Source organism: Diabrotica virgifera, chromosome 5 (assembly GCF_917563875.1).
Source record: "Diabrotica virgifera virgifera chromosome 5, PGI_DIABVI_V3a".
Lineage (NCBI taxonomy): Eukaryota > Metazoa > Arthropoda > Insecta > Coleoptera > Chrysomelidae > Diabrotica > Diabrotica virgifera.
Window position 1 is genome coordinate 168216026 of NC_065447.1, and position 15107 is coordinate 168231132.

Sequence of the window (15107 nt, forward strand, 5' to 3'; positions counted from 1 at the left end):
ACTACAATATTTAGCATTTGACGAAGAAGAGCCAACATATAATAAAGTATTTATAGCTCGATTACTATTGGTCCTAAAGAAAATTAAAAAAAAGGTTTTGTTTATTTTCTCAGAAGGTACATTTTTGTTCAGTAAAGTTGTTTTCATAAAACGAAAACTTTTGGAGTTATTAGCAGAAAACTTACTAAAAACATTGATTTTTTCGATATAAAACTAACACATTCGATAGCGAATAAATCGAAAACCCTCAATTTTATCAAAAAAATGTATAGAACGTTTTTTGCTTAGAATGAACGTTTTTATCAACTTTTGCGATTAGAATATAATAAAAAATTTCCACCCCCGAGATGGGGTGGCAACCACCCCCATGGTAACAGCGCCTTCGGCATGATATAAATTTTGATCCTTGGACTATCCACTACTTATTCTCAAATTTTCAAGCAAATTGATCCATTCCCTAAAAATTGCGAGGTGTTGTCCTATTTTAAGCTTCATTAGTTAGACTATCTGTCCTGCGCTATTTTATATCACCTATTTTCTGTATACTTTTTGATGTCATCAAGCCATCTCTTTTGGAATCTTCGGATGCTATACATATATGATACAAGCAGGCTATTTAGGGTTGCAGTTAATAAAATTGTTAAATTGGACGTTAAAAACCACAATGCTAAATAAATTAAAATCATTCGAATGGTGCTGCTATCGATGAGTCCTAAAAATATCGTGGGTTTCGCACACTTCCAATAAAAATATTCTCCAAATGATGAATTCATAACGTCTGCTCATAAACATCATAAAGAGGATAAAAACAGAATACTTCGGCCATATATTTAGAGGACCTAAATACCATCTACTTCGCTTTATAATATAAGGAAAACTGTAGGAACGAGATGGATTGACCGAAAAAAACTTTCATCGTTGCCTTATATTAAACAATGGTGTGGTTCCACGGTAGAATAATTATTTCACGCAGCAGCTGGTAGAGTGAGGTTTCAGGAAATTGTAAACGTAATGACGGCAAACGTCTGTATACGAACACGGCACCTGAAGAAGAAGAAGAAGCAGAAGCAGAAGAAGAAGAAGAAGAAGAAGAAGAAGAAGAAGAAGAAGAAGAAGAATAAAATTAGGATAGTTCTGATGGTAATCAACGTTCTGAAAGACATGGTACATAAAGAAGAAGACGCTATAGTTGTCTGTCTTGGTTGCTATGTGCTAGTTTAGTGGTCCATCTGGTTTGATCTTTCCGAGCTACATATCCTCAAAGTGTTCACTATAAAATGTAATATGTCTGGTCCATCTGATAGCCCAATAAATGACCGTTTTGGAGTGTAATTTTCAGGGGCACCTCCAAATTGCATGAAAATTCGGATATACATAGGTTCTACCTACCCTTCACTTCAAAGTTGTGCAGTTGGTTACTTTTACTTGGGTGGTGACAGTCACCCCTTCTCGGGGGTGAAAAAAGCGTGTTTAAAATAAGCTCAGAAATGGATAAACTAACAGATTATAAGCAACTTTCGTTCTATAAAGTTTTTTTTTCTACAAGCACTTGATAAAGAAGACTTTTTGCTTGTCAATGGCAACGAAAAGTTGACGTTTACTGAGTACCGTCACTTTATCGCTCTAGCGCGTAAAGTTTGATTTTACGCGCGTTGTCCATAGCAACCGTACAACCATACAATACAAACACATTGAACATTCAAACTGAAAGATAAAAAAATTAATGTTATGACATTATAATGACAGATATGAAATAGTTACAATAAAGTTAATGATTTAAAAATAGTTTCCTTTAATTAACTGATTGTATAGAAAATGTTGTATGTATTACAAGCGCAAAGTGACATTATTGCTTTCGAGTAATTACCGCTCTCCGCTACGCGTCGAGCGGTAACTTTTACTCTCAAGCAATAATGTATCACTTTTCGCTCTTAATACATAAATACAGTCGGAAAAATGAAAGAATACCAATGAACGATCACATCAATCACATATTTTGTATTTGCTGTTTTTTTTTTCATAAATAACAAACGAGGGAGATAGATTATTAATAATCTGAGTAATATATGATTGATGTGATCGTTCATGGGTATTCTTTCATTTTTCTGACTGTAACTATTACGGAAGTCAATACTTTTAGAGTTATTCGTGATTGCAAATGTTGATTTTTCGACAAAAAAACTACGTTTTCAGACCGTTTTTCGCAAAGAACAAAAAGTATAGTACATTTTTTACCGGGTAGGAAAAGCTTAACATTCCTGGACGACTGTGAAGATAGCTAAGTCGAGGCGCAAGCCGAGACTTAGCAACACAGAGTCCAGGAATGTGGCTTTTCCTACGAGGTAAACATACTATTTTTCCGCAAATCGTTTAGAATTCGACAGATATTGATTGATTTAAAAAAAAACGCGATAATTTTATTCCCAAATAAATGGTGTTTTGAAATTCCTAATAAAATTACTTGGGTTACTATGGAAACGTATTGAGGTTGAATTGTCAAACTTGACGCTTATAAATTTAATTGCTGGTGTTCTCGAAAGTAAAATGATAAGTGATGATGAAATTTCCATTCCTGGGACTCCTCCAGAGCTGGTTGAGGCAGTGAATACTGCTTCATTAGAATTATTGCCAAAGAAATCAAGAGAAAAGTACGAAAATGCATACAGACGTTTTATGGATTATCGCATGAGTAAAACTACGAGTTCTTTCTCAGAAAATGTTGTAATGGCATACTTCCTAGACCTTTGTTTAAAGATGAAATCTTCAACATTATGGGCCCATTATTCAATGCTGAAGTCAACCCTTGCACTTAAACACAATGTAGATATATCTACATACTCAAAACTTCGTTCTTTATTGAAACGGCAAGCTCAAGGTTATAGGGCAAAGAAATCTAAGATTTTAACGAAGGAAGAAATTGAAAAATTTACCCAGGAAGCTCCAGATAAAGAAAATTTAATGATTAAGGTAATTTACAAGGTTTTAATAGCAATGTGTTTTCTATCATTTATGTAGAACACTAACAACTGTACGGAAATATCATTTCCTTACAGTAAGGAAATGGCATTTCCTTACAGTAAGGAAGTCCTGACTTTTTCTTCAAGAAATTTTGACAGGAATGTCAAAATTTCCTGGCGATTTGCGGAAAAATATATTATCGAAAAAGATATTTTTAGCAAAAGTGTAGCTTATAAAAAACGAAAAAAATGGTGTATCAGTAGAGTTGTAGTTCATGAAAAATACGTTCTTATTCGTCTAATTCCAAATCGAAAAATTCAACGCGATATCCCCAAAAAATTAAGCACTTTTCGGGAAAAGCTTATTAACATTTTTAAAGTCTCTAAAAAAGCTTTATATTTGTTTTGTACAAAAAATTCTAGCATCAGAAATAAACGAATTACACTGAAAAGATAAATTAGCACCTTTTTTTTGGTAAAAAAAAAATCGTGAACACCTCCCTCTATTTAGCACCCTAAATAAAATTAATCGTCACCGCTTTACCATTTATTTTAACTGTATGTATATTGTTTATATGATCTGTAAGTTTGATTGGTTTGAAGTGCTTATTTCTGAAAAAATTTGGTTTTATAGTAAAAAAAAATTTCTAAAAATTTTTGAAAAATTTCCTTTTTTCAAAATAACTTAAAAAGTATTAGTGATAAGAAAAATCTTAATGAGTAAAAAATGTAGGTTTTGCTATTATAAATATGCTATATTCATTTTGTTTTTCCGTAAGACAAAAATTGGCTAAGATATGGTTGTTCAAAATTTGCATACACTCGTGGTTAGTGACCCGTTCAAGCTTTTTTAACTATAACCTTTTCAAAAATAAACACTTGGCTGTGATAAACCGGTGAGACTGACAGATCATATAAAAATAGATATTGTTCGTCCGCTATAACTTTTCCCATGCGTCACGATTCATTTTCAAACCAATTAAGTCAAAACATAAAGTGAAACGTACGCCGATGTTTGTAGTATACAGTATACAGTATACAGTACACAGTATACAGTATACAAAATGTATATACACATCGACGTTCGTGTCACTTTATGTTTTGACTTAGTTTGTTTGAAAATGAATCGTGACGCATGGGAAAAGTTATAGTGGACGGACTATAAGTAAGTAAATTGTTTGTGAAGCAGTAGTGATTAATTTCATTTGGGGAGCTAAGCACGAGGAGATTTTCATAATTATTTTACCAAAAAAAAAAGAGGGCCAACTCGCTTATTTTTAAGGCTAGAAACTTTTATAGACAATTAAAATAAAGCTTTTTATAAACACTTTCAAAAACTTTGAATGGGTTTTTCCCGAAAAGAGCTTCATTTCACCTTGAAATATTCGATTTGGAATTAGACGAATAAGAGCGCATTTTTCATGAGCTACAACTTTGTTTTTACTCGATTGATAGACTTTACTGTTACACCATTTTTTTCGGTGTTTTATAACCTACACTTTTGCTAAGGATATTTTTTTCGATCAAATATTTACTTTTTGAGTTATTTGCGAAAAACCGTCTAAAAGCGTAGTTTTTTTGTCGAAAAATAAATATTTTCAATCGCAAATAACTCGAAAAGTATTGACTTACATAAAAAAACTCTATAGAATAAAAGTTTCTTAAAATCAGTCAGTTTATCCATTTCCGGTCTTATCTTGAACGTTTGTTTTTTCACCCCTCAGAAGGGGTGACTGTCACCCCCAAATAAAAGCAACCAACGACACAATTTCAACTTTGAAGTGGAGGGTAAGTAGAACCTTAATCCAAATTTTCGTGCGGCCTCTGAAAATTACACAGTATCGCCGTATTTCCCCTTCATTTACTGGGCTATGAGACTATATTTCTATTTTTGTCTTAAATTGGAAGCTTTTTGAAAACGTTCACGCTTTTGTTTTCTTTTATAGTTTTTAAAATTTTCCTGTGCTTGTATTTTCTAACGTCCCGCCTTATAGCTTTAGAAATTTCTTTATTTAGGGTGTTTATTTTTTGTGAGTCGACATTTCCTTGGCTTTTCAGTTCTCTACGATGGTTCCACGATATCCACGGTGTACAGTTTTTACTTTTTATTACTTTCTTATGTCTTTCTTTTTCAATATTGATCTCAACAGTTGCTCGAACCATTCTATGATCTCTTGCAACCGAAAATTGAATTAAGACTGTAACGTTTTTAAATATGTGTTTTTTGTCCGTGATAGTACGATTCGATCTCATTTTTCGTCTTATTGTCGGGGCACCTATGAGTCTATCTTCTATGGATTTCCCTAAAGGATATTTAAAAGTATTTTGCTCTTTTGTTTTCTATTGAGTGTGCCAAAATTTCCAAGTTTATTTTCAGCTGGATCGGTTTTTACTAATATTTTGGCATTCAAATCTCCAAATACTATTGTGAAACCTTCGTGGGCTTCTGTAGCAGCTGTGTGTGTACAAGACATCATAAAGCTCTTCGTTTTTAATTTTTAAATATAACTTTTATGAAAACTGATTTTACTGATATAATCGCTCAGCTAATGCTCAAACTAATTTATATTATTAAAAAACCCAATACCACCATTTCCATTGTCTCTTTCAATATTACAGAAAAATTAACAGGATTTTAACCTCTTCTTTCCTTCTAACCTCTGGGACTCCAATAATTATGTCCCAATTAATCTTATTCGGTTCACTTTCCATTTCGATAAATTTTTTTTCTGATTGTAGATTTGATCATTCATGCATTGAAATTGCAAGAAAGAACAACTAATCAATCAAGTTAAAGAAAGAAATATATAAAAAATCAACAACCAATTTAAATTGATCAATGGAGGAAAGATCAAAAGTAGAAGTTAACGAAGAAGATGAGGAAAGTCTGGCTTACGTCGGTATACACGACAATGGATCAACAAAACATCTATAATTGTTTAAAAGAACGTTAGAGAATGATAATATGCGTAAATAAAGTTGCTAACTTCACAATAGATACAAAACTCTAAGCAAAGGACGAAAAAGGCTCATAATTTTTATATAATACATCTCTCGGTATATATTATTGCGAACTTATTTTGTAATTTCATTGGACTATGTTAAACTCGGTAAAGTGTTTTATAACTAACAATTTATTGTTTTGGAAGTATTTTCTGTTCAACGTAATTAAACCAATACTTTTGTCACTACTAGAATCCCGATGGAACAAAAAATCTTGACAAATGAAAACAAAATTAAAGCCATTTTTTAAAGCCGTGTGAGCGAAAAAAATACTTCAATATTAATACAATTATATCATTCTATCACCATCACAAGACTAAAGGCATTTAGTGCACATTTTAGTCGTGTTGGTGAATGCTAGCAGGAAGATTGATGCCAGCACTCAAATACATGTATTTTATCCGGCACGAACTACAACACTGATGAATGTTTATTGGGCCGATAAATTTTATCACGTATATTTAAAATGTGAGATATCCAATGACATTTATGATATTCTAAATGTCGCAGTTGAAGTTATACGACACTTAACGTTGTTAATCAACCTTTCTCTAGGCTATGTGCACGCTTTTTTACGAAACAATATAAAACAAGTTAATTTGAAAGTGGATATGAAACATTTGAATTTCCTAATTTTTTTGGCTATTTTTATTATATACCATAATTTTATGAAAGGTAAGAATAAATATCAGGAAAATATTTCTTAGCCCAGTAAATATGAACGGTAAATACGGCGATACCGTGTAATTTTCAGGGTCAACTCAGAATTACGTGAAAATTTGGATTCAGGTTATACTTACCCTCCAGTTCAAAATTGAACTTGTGCCGTTGGTTACTTTTACTAGGGGGGTGACAGTCACCCTTTCAAGGGGGTGAAGAAACGCGAGTTTAAAGTAGATCCGGAAATGGATAAATTCACTAATTCTAATCAACTTTTGTTCTGTAGAGTTTTTTCACTAAGTCAATACTTTTCGGTTTATTTGCCATTAAAGATGTTTATTTTTCGACAAAAAAAACACGTTTTCAGGCAATTTTTGGCAAATAACTTAAAAAATTAAATATTTCATCGAAAAACTATTCATATCAAAAATGTAGCCTATAAAAAAACGAAAAAAATGGTGTACTAATGAAGTCTATAAACCCAGTAAAAGCAAAATTGTAGCTCATGAAAAATACGTTCTTATTCGTCCAATTTCAAATCGAATATTTTAACGTGAAATAACTAAAAAATGAAACAATTTTCAAGAAAAACTTATTAAAATATTTTAAACTGTTTAAAATAGTTTTATTTTTATTTTTTTTTTTTTAGTTTCTAGCAACAACACTAAGCGACTTACGTTCAAAATAAAGTTGAAAAAACTCATGAAAACCTCCCTCTATTTAGCACCCCAAATTATTATTTGTAAATGTATTATTTATATCATCTGTAAGTTTTACCGGTTTAAAGTGCTTATTTTTGAAAAGGTTATAGTTGAAAAGGTTTAAACGAGTCAAGAGTGTATGCAAATTTTTACTTTTTGAGATTTTTCATGTCACTACTAATACTTTTAAAGTTATTTTGAAAAAAGAGCATTTTTCCAAAATTTTGAAACATTGTTTTAATACAAAACCATTTTTTTTCAAAAATAAACACTTCGAACCGGTCAAACTTAGAATCGTATAAAAAATACACATAAGTTTAAAGTAAAAGGTATAGCGGTAACGATTAATTTTAGTTAGGGTGCTAAATAGGGAGAGATTTTCACGACCTTTTTAGCAAAAAAAAGGAGCCAACTTTGTTTTGAGCATAACTCGCTTAGATTTGATGCTAACATCTTTTACAAAAAATAAAAATAAAGAGCTTTTTTTAAACACTTAAAAAAATTTAAATAAGTTTTTCTCGAAAATTGCTTCATTTTTTGGTTATTTGACGTTGAAATATTCGATTTGGAATTTGACGAATAGGAACGTATTTTCCATGAGCTACAACTTTGCTTTTACTGGGTTTATAAACTTCATCAATACACCATTTTTTTGTGTTTTTAATAGCTACATTTTTGCTTTGAAATTTTTTCGTGATTTTTTATTGAAAAAATAGACATTTTCACTCGCAAATAACGCGAAAAATTTTAACTCAATCAAAATACTCTATAGAACAAAAGTTATTTAGATTTAGTCAGTTGATTCATTTCCAAACTCTTGAATGTATGTATTTTCACCCCCGACAAGGTGTGAAACTCACCCCCCAAATAAAAGCAACCAACGGCACAATTTCAACTTTGAACTGGGGGGTAGCTAGAACCTAAATCCAAATGTTCGTGCAATTTGGAGTTGACCCTAGAAATTACACTCCAAAACGGTCATTTACTGGGCTATCTATGGAAAATTAAACATTAATATAAATATGTATATTAGTGTCCAAAAAATAAGAAACAAACTTCTTCTTTAAGTACCGTGTCTTAATCGGAAGTTGGATATCATCATCACCATCTTTACTCTATCTACTGCTGCTCTGAAGGGTTCTATTAAACTGCATTTAAACCAGGCCCTTAAATTTTCCAACCATCACACTCTACTTCTTCCTATACTCCTCCCTCTTCTGATCTTTCCCTATATAGTATGGTATAGTTAGACCCAAACCCAGACATCCAAAGTGAAAGTTATCCTCCAACACCAAATTGTTCTATATGGTCCACGTAATGTTCAGAAAAAAGTCACACCATTTTGAGCGTCGGGTTTGGGGGGGGAGAGGGGGGAGAAATCTGAAAATTCGTAGTTTTTTCGGTTTTTCGTCAATATTTCTAAAACTAAGCGGTTTATCATGAACAACCTTCTAGACAAAATTGTTCTACATTAAATTTGAAATAAAAAAGGCCCAATGCATAACCCTTCTAACATGAACGGTTCCAAAGTTACGGAGGTAGTATAGTATAATTGGTCCAAAAAAGGCCTAACCCAGACATCCAACGTAAAAGTTTTCCTTCAACACCAAGTTGTTCTATATGGTTCACATATTGTTTAGTAAGAAGTAACACCATTTTGAGCGTCCGGTTTGGGGGGAGATGGGGGAGAAGTCGGTAAATTAGTAGTTTTTTTAAGTTTTTCGTCAATATTTCTAAAACTATGCTTTAGCGTAAGGAATGGAACGCTTCCAGAGTTACGGAGGGTAAAAATTTGAGGTTTTCGATACTTTTTATATTTACCGATTTCTCTCCCCTCTCCCCCCCCCCACCAAACCAGACGCTCAAAATGGTGTGACTTTTTTCTGAACATTATGTGGACCATATAGAATAATTTGGTGTTGGAGGATAACTTTCACTTTGGATGTCTGGGTTTTTGGTATAGTTATATCATAAATATTGTCCAAAAAATAAAAAAAGTATCGAAAACTTCGAAATTTCACCCTCTGTAACTCTGGAACCGTTGATTTTTTAACAATTATGTATAGAACATATTTAGTTTTAAATTTCATGTAGAACATTTCTGTATATAACATTGTTTACGATAAAGCATAGTTTTAGAAATATTGACGAAAAACTTAAAAAAACTACTAATTTACCGGCTTCTCTCCCATCTCCCTCCCAAACCGGACGCTCAAAATGGTGTAACTTTTTACTGAACAATATGTGGACCATATAGAACATTTTGGTGTTGGAGGAAAACTTTTACTTTGGATGTTTTGGTTAGGCCTCTTTTTGGACCAGTTATACTATACTACCTCCGTAACTTTGGAACCATTCATTTTAGAAAGATTATGAATAGGGCATTTTTTATTTCAAATTTAATGTAGAACAATTTTGTATATAAGGTTGTTCATGCTAAACCGCATAGTTTTAGAAATATTGGCGAAAAACTTAAAAAACTACGAATTTACCGATTTCTCCCCCCTCTCCCCCCCAAACCCGACGCTCAAAATGGTGTGACTTTTTTCTGGATATTGTGTGGACCATATAGAACAATTTGGTGTTGAAGGGTAACTTTCACTTTGGATGTCTGGGTTATGCCATCTTTTGGATCAACTATACTATACTAATAATATCAATCTTAGCATGACAAATCGTTGCAAATCTTTAAAGATCTTTAAAAATCAACAAAATTAGGCACAATAATATTATAGCTCAAAGAGTATAACAACCATACAAGAAAAAATAATATAGCAGACTGACCACGACCACTAACATTTTCAATATTATTAAGAATAGAGAGAGACCCAAAAAGAGTTCTGAGGAACTTGCAAGATGAGATGCTTACAGTTATTACGATAACTTAAATATTTATCGGAATAACTCTTCCGCCAATGTATTTTTTTTCATAATTGCAAAATCTTACTTGAAGATATATGGACTATACAGGGTGTAGCAAAAATACAAGTCATAAATTTAATCACATATTCTGGCACCAAAAATAGTTTGATTGAACCTAACTTACCTTTGTGCAAATATGCACATAAAAAAAGTTACAGCCCTTTGAAGTTACAAAATGAAAATAGATTTTTTCCAATATATCGAAAACTATTACAGATGTTTTATTGAAAATGGACATGTGGCATTCTTATGGGAGTAGCATCTAAAGAAAAAATTATAGTGAAATTTGGACACCCCATAAAAACTTTATGGGGGTTTTGTTCCTTTAAACCCCCCCCCCCCAAATTTTTGTGTACGTTCCAATTAAATTATGATTTTAGTACCATTAGTTAAACACCATGTTTTTAATTTTTTTTTGCCTCAGTACTTTTTCGAAAAGTCAAAATATTGACCTATAAGTAATAACCTTATAAGTCAGACCTATAAGTAATAATATAAAAATTTATTTATGATTTACATTTTTAGGTATTTTTTGAATCACATTAAAAAAGAAGCTACATCTCGATAAAAGGTACCTTCTCGAAAAAACACAAAGTGGCAAAAAAGTTTTAAAAACACTGCGTTTAACTAATGGTACTGCAGTAATAGTTTAATTGGAACGTACACAATCATTTTGGGGGTTTAAAGGGACAAAACCCTCATAAAATTTTTATGTAAACATATTAAAAAAGAAGCCCCAACTCGATAAAAACTACCTTATTGAAAAAATACTAAGAGGCAAGGAAGATTTAAAAATATTGAATTTAACTAATGGTACCACAATAGTAATTTAATTGGACGTACAAAAAAGTTTGAGGGGGTCTAAGGGAACAAGACCCCCATAAAATTTTTATGGGGTGCACAAATTTCACTATAATTTTTATTTAAGATATTCCTAGCATAAGAATGCAACATGTCCATTTTTAATAAAAAATATCTGATAGTTTTCGATATATTCGAAAAAATCGATTTTCATTTTGTAACTTCAAAGGGCTGTAACTTTTTTATGTGCATATATGTACTAAGGTAAGTTAGGTTCATTCGAATTATTTTTGGATACAGAATATGTGATTTAATTTATGACCTGTATTTTCGTTACACCCTGTATAATAAATATTATTGTAGAAAGCACGCAACATTGTCGTACTCCGGGTTTTTTAAATATGGTTGATAATATTTACTCTACTATAATCCACGTGTTTTGCTTCCAACAGAAAATGTTTTTATGTGGAATATAAAAAAAATATAAAATAAATGACCGTTGTATGAACATTATGGTCGAATTCAAACAATAAGGCATGCACGTAATAGATTTAATGACATCGTATCCCAATCTACATCTAAAATAAATTATATCATTTTCGAAATCTTACAAAAAGTTGAAGAATTAAATAAAGATTTCAAAACAATACATCTAATATGGGTCAAAAGCCATTGTGGAATACTGGGCAATGAAACAGTTGATGTCTTAGCTAAAAGGGCCATACACGAAGGAGAAGGAACAAAATACAAAAATGTACAACAAATGAAATAAAAACAGTTATTAACAACGTTTGGAAATCAAAATGGAAAGAAGATAATAAGAACAATCAAAAAGGCTAACATGACAAAGAAATTCAAGAAACGTTTCCCAAAAAAACATGGTTTATAAAGGGGAATCTTTCCAAAAATTCAATAAGAAAAATTTGTCCTTTGAGGTTTAATCACGTACCTGTTCCCAAATTTCTATTTTAAATTCGTTTAAGAACCGATCCATATTGCAATTGTTGAGAAATAGGAGACGCAGAGCATCAAATATTAAATTGCTCTCTAATACAAGCTCAAGTGAAAATCTTTTTGGACAAAATTTATAAGTTAAAGGATGTCATACATCCAATTAATTTAAAGTTCTTATTAAATCAAAGTAATAATCCACAAGTGGTCATTTTATTATGTGACCGTATTAAAAATATTAAACTGAAAATATGAGTTGCTATGGTCAACTATCTGTATTTAGAAGCAGATAAAAATTGTAAAAAATAAAATGTAATAACATTGTAATAAATATAAAAAAAAAATAAAAAAAATAAATAAAAATAAAACATGAACCATTAAGAAGACGAATAACCTCCGAGAAGTTGAATCGGGTTTTAGTCTTAACGTAATGAAAAAAAAACAAAAAACAAAAAAATAACAAAAAGATACAAAAAAGTAGAAAAAAATAATAATTGAATATAAAAAATGAATAATATAATGAAAAATAGGAGTAAAAAATGTTAATGTATAATAATATTAATAATGATATGATGATATTGTAATGTATAAATAGGGAAGGAAAATAAACATAGATTAGCTAAAATTATGTAAAAATGAGCAAAATCGGTTAGATGGGCGAATGGATCCTAAGGTCCGCAATCATACAAACCCAAGGAAAAAAGACACAAACTTGACGGCAAACAAATTCAACACATTTTTCCTAATATACTAGTTTTTTCGCTACTGTCTTTAGCAGAAAAGTCAAATAATAATAGCTATTTGTATAACAAGGGAGGAAAGGGCTACTTTTCCTCCCGAGAATGAAGTTTACTGCCCGACGCGTAGCGGAGGGCAGTAATCATTCAAGGGAGGAAAAGGCACTTTACTCCCATGTTATACATATGGTTTTTCCACCTTCCTCAAATAACAAGTCATGTTTTCATTTTTACTTAATTTATTTATGTAACTAACCAACAAAATTTATTAGAACTAAAACTAACAAGTACGTACAATATAACTGTCAACTGTCAAATATAAGTCAAATTAATAATGTAAACATTGTTATCAAAATAACAATTTACTGTTTTTTACCATTCTGCAAAATACAGAGTGTTTTATAAATAAACGTTAAAATGTATAGAAACTTACGTAATAGAAAATAGATATTGTACAGGGCGTCAATAAGTTACATTTCATGAATGAAATATCATGACGTCACTTTTACTTTTCCTCCCTAGGGAGGAAAAATATTTTCCTCCCTAGGGAGGAAAAGTGCAACTTTGCTCCCTACAATCAGGTCCGGAAAAGTATACTTTCGGTAGAGGTAGGTGGAAAACATATATTTATTAACCACAGCAGCTACCGCCTATACTGTCTCTTTGTCCTTAAGAGTGTGAAACAAAGATAACTATCTGTACTAAGTGTCAAATTCATGTTGTCCTATAGAAGGTTATGTAGGTGGTTAAAATATATGTTATAGTCAAAGCCCGAATTTCAGGCACTCCTAGGTTTGACTAGGCTATCATCAGGTCTGACTGACGGTCTTAGTTAAAGCCCGAAATAAATTACAGTTTCGGCCTTTGTCTAGTCAAACCTAGGAGAGACTAAGTTGGTCAGGCAAAGGTCGAAATTTAATTTTATGAAATCGGGGTTTGACTAGTCAAACCCCGATCAGCTATTAAAATGTCGTAATTTGTTAGATTAGGTATAATAAAACGTCATTTTTTATTTTAATGTTTATTATTTTTATATTGTCGTAATTAAAATAAAATAATTAGTGTTATTCTCACATGTTGAGGCATTATGGCATTTAGAGTTGGACAATACGTTAGACCTTTTACACTTACGTAATTTGGAAGAGCATTTCTTATTGCAGTAGCATTTTATAAATCCTTATCCTCCAAATTTAGAATCTTTTGTACTAATTTCCCTTAGAGACAGAGACAGCTTAACGTCTTGAACTTAGGAAATTTCTCTTTGCATTCTCTTATTTGATTTCATGAAAAAAGTGTGTTTATTGTTCCGTATTTCGTATCAACTCTATATAAACCATCAATGATTATTTTATCTTGTATGATACCCAAAATATTTCAAGCATCTCCTTTGGCTCTATCAAAGCTGGGGATAGGTATTGTTACAGTTTTTCCGATCGAAATTGGAGGACATTTTTTTTCACTTCATTGTTTCATAACATTATAAACTGGTTATGAATACCTTCAATCGCATTTCCTTTATTTACTTTAATATTTTCTGTCTGTGCACAACGCATGCTGGAACGCGTGCCAAGGAGATGCTCGAAATATTTTAGGTACCATACAAGATAAAACAATAATTGACGGTTTATATAGAGTTGATACGAAATACGGAACAATAAACACACTTTTTCAAGAAATCAAATAAGAGAATGCAAAGAGAATTTTCCTAATTTCGAAGATATTCCAGACGTTAAGCTGTCTCTAAGAGAAATTAGTACAAAATATTCTAAATTTGGAGGACAAGGATTTATAAAATACCACTGCAATAAAAAATGCTCTTCAAAACCATGTAAGTGTAAAAGGTCAAACGTATTGTGTAACTCTAAATGCTATAATGACTCAACTTAGCTGAGAATAAACACTAATTTTTTTATTTTAATTACGACAATATAAAAATAATAAATATTATAATTAAAAGTGGCGTTTTATTAAACCTAATCTAACAAATTACGACATTTTAATAGCTGATCGGGGTTTGACTAGTCAAACCCCGATTTTTTAAAATTAAATTTCGACCTTTTCCTGACCAACGTAGTCTCTCCTAGGTTTGACTAGTCAAAGGCCGAAACAGTAATTTATTTCGGGCTTTGACTAAGACCGTCAGTCAGACCTGAGGATTGTCTAGTCAAACCTAGGAGTGCCTGAAATTCGGGCTTTGACTATAACATATATACCATCCTATGAAACTGTCTACACACTAAACTCTGTTACTTTAATTTCTGGATTTGATTTTGATTCAGATTGATGGATATTTTAATTGCACTGTATTACAACAATAATATAATGTAATATAAGATTATAATTTGAAAACATAAAAACAATATTTGGACATTATA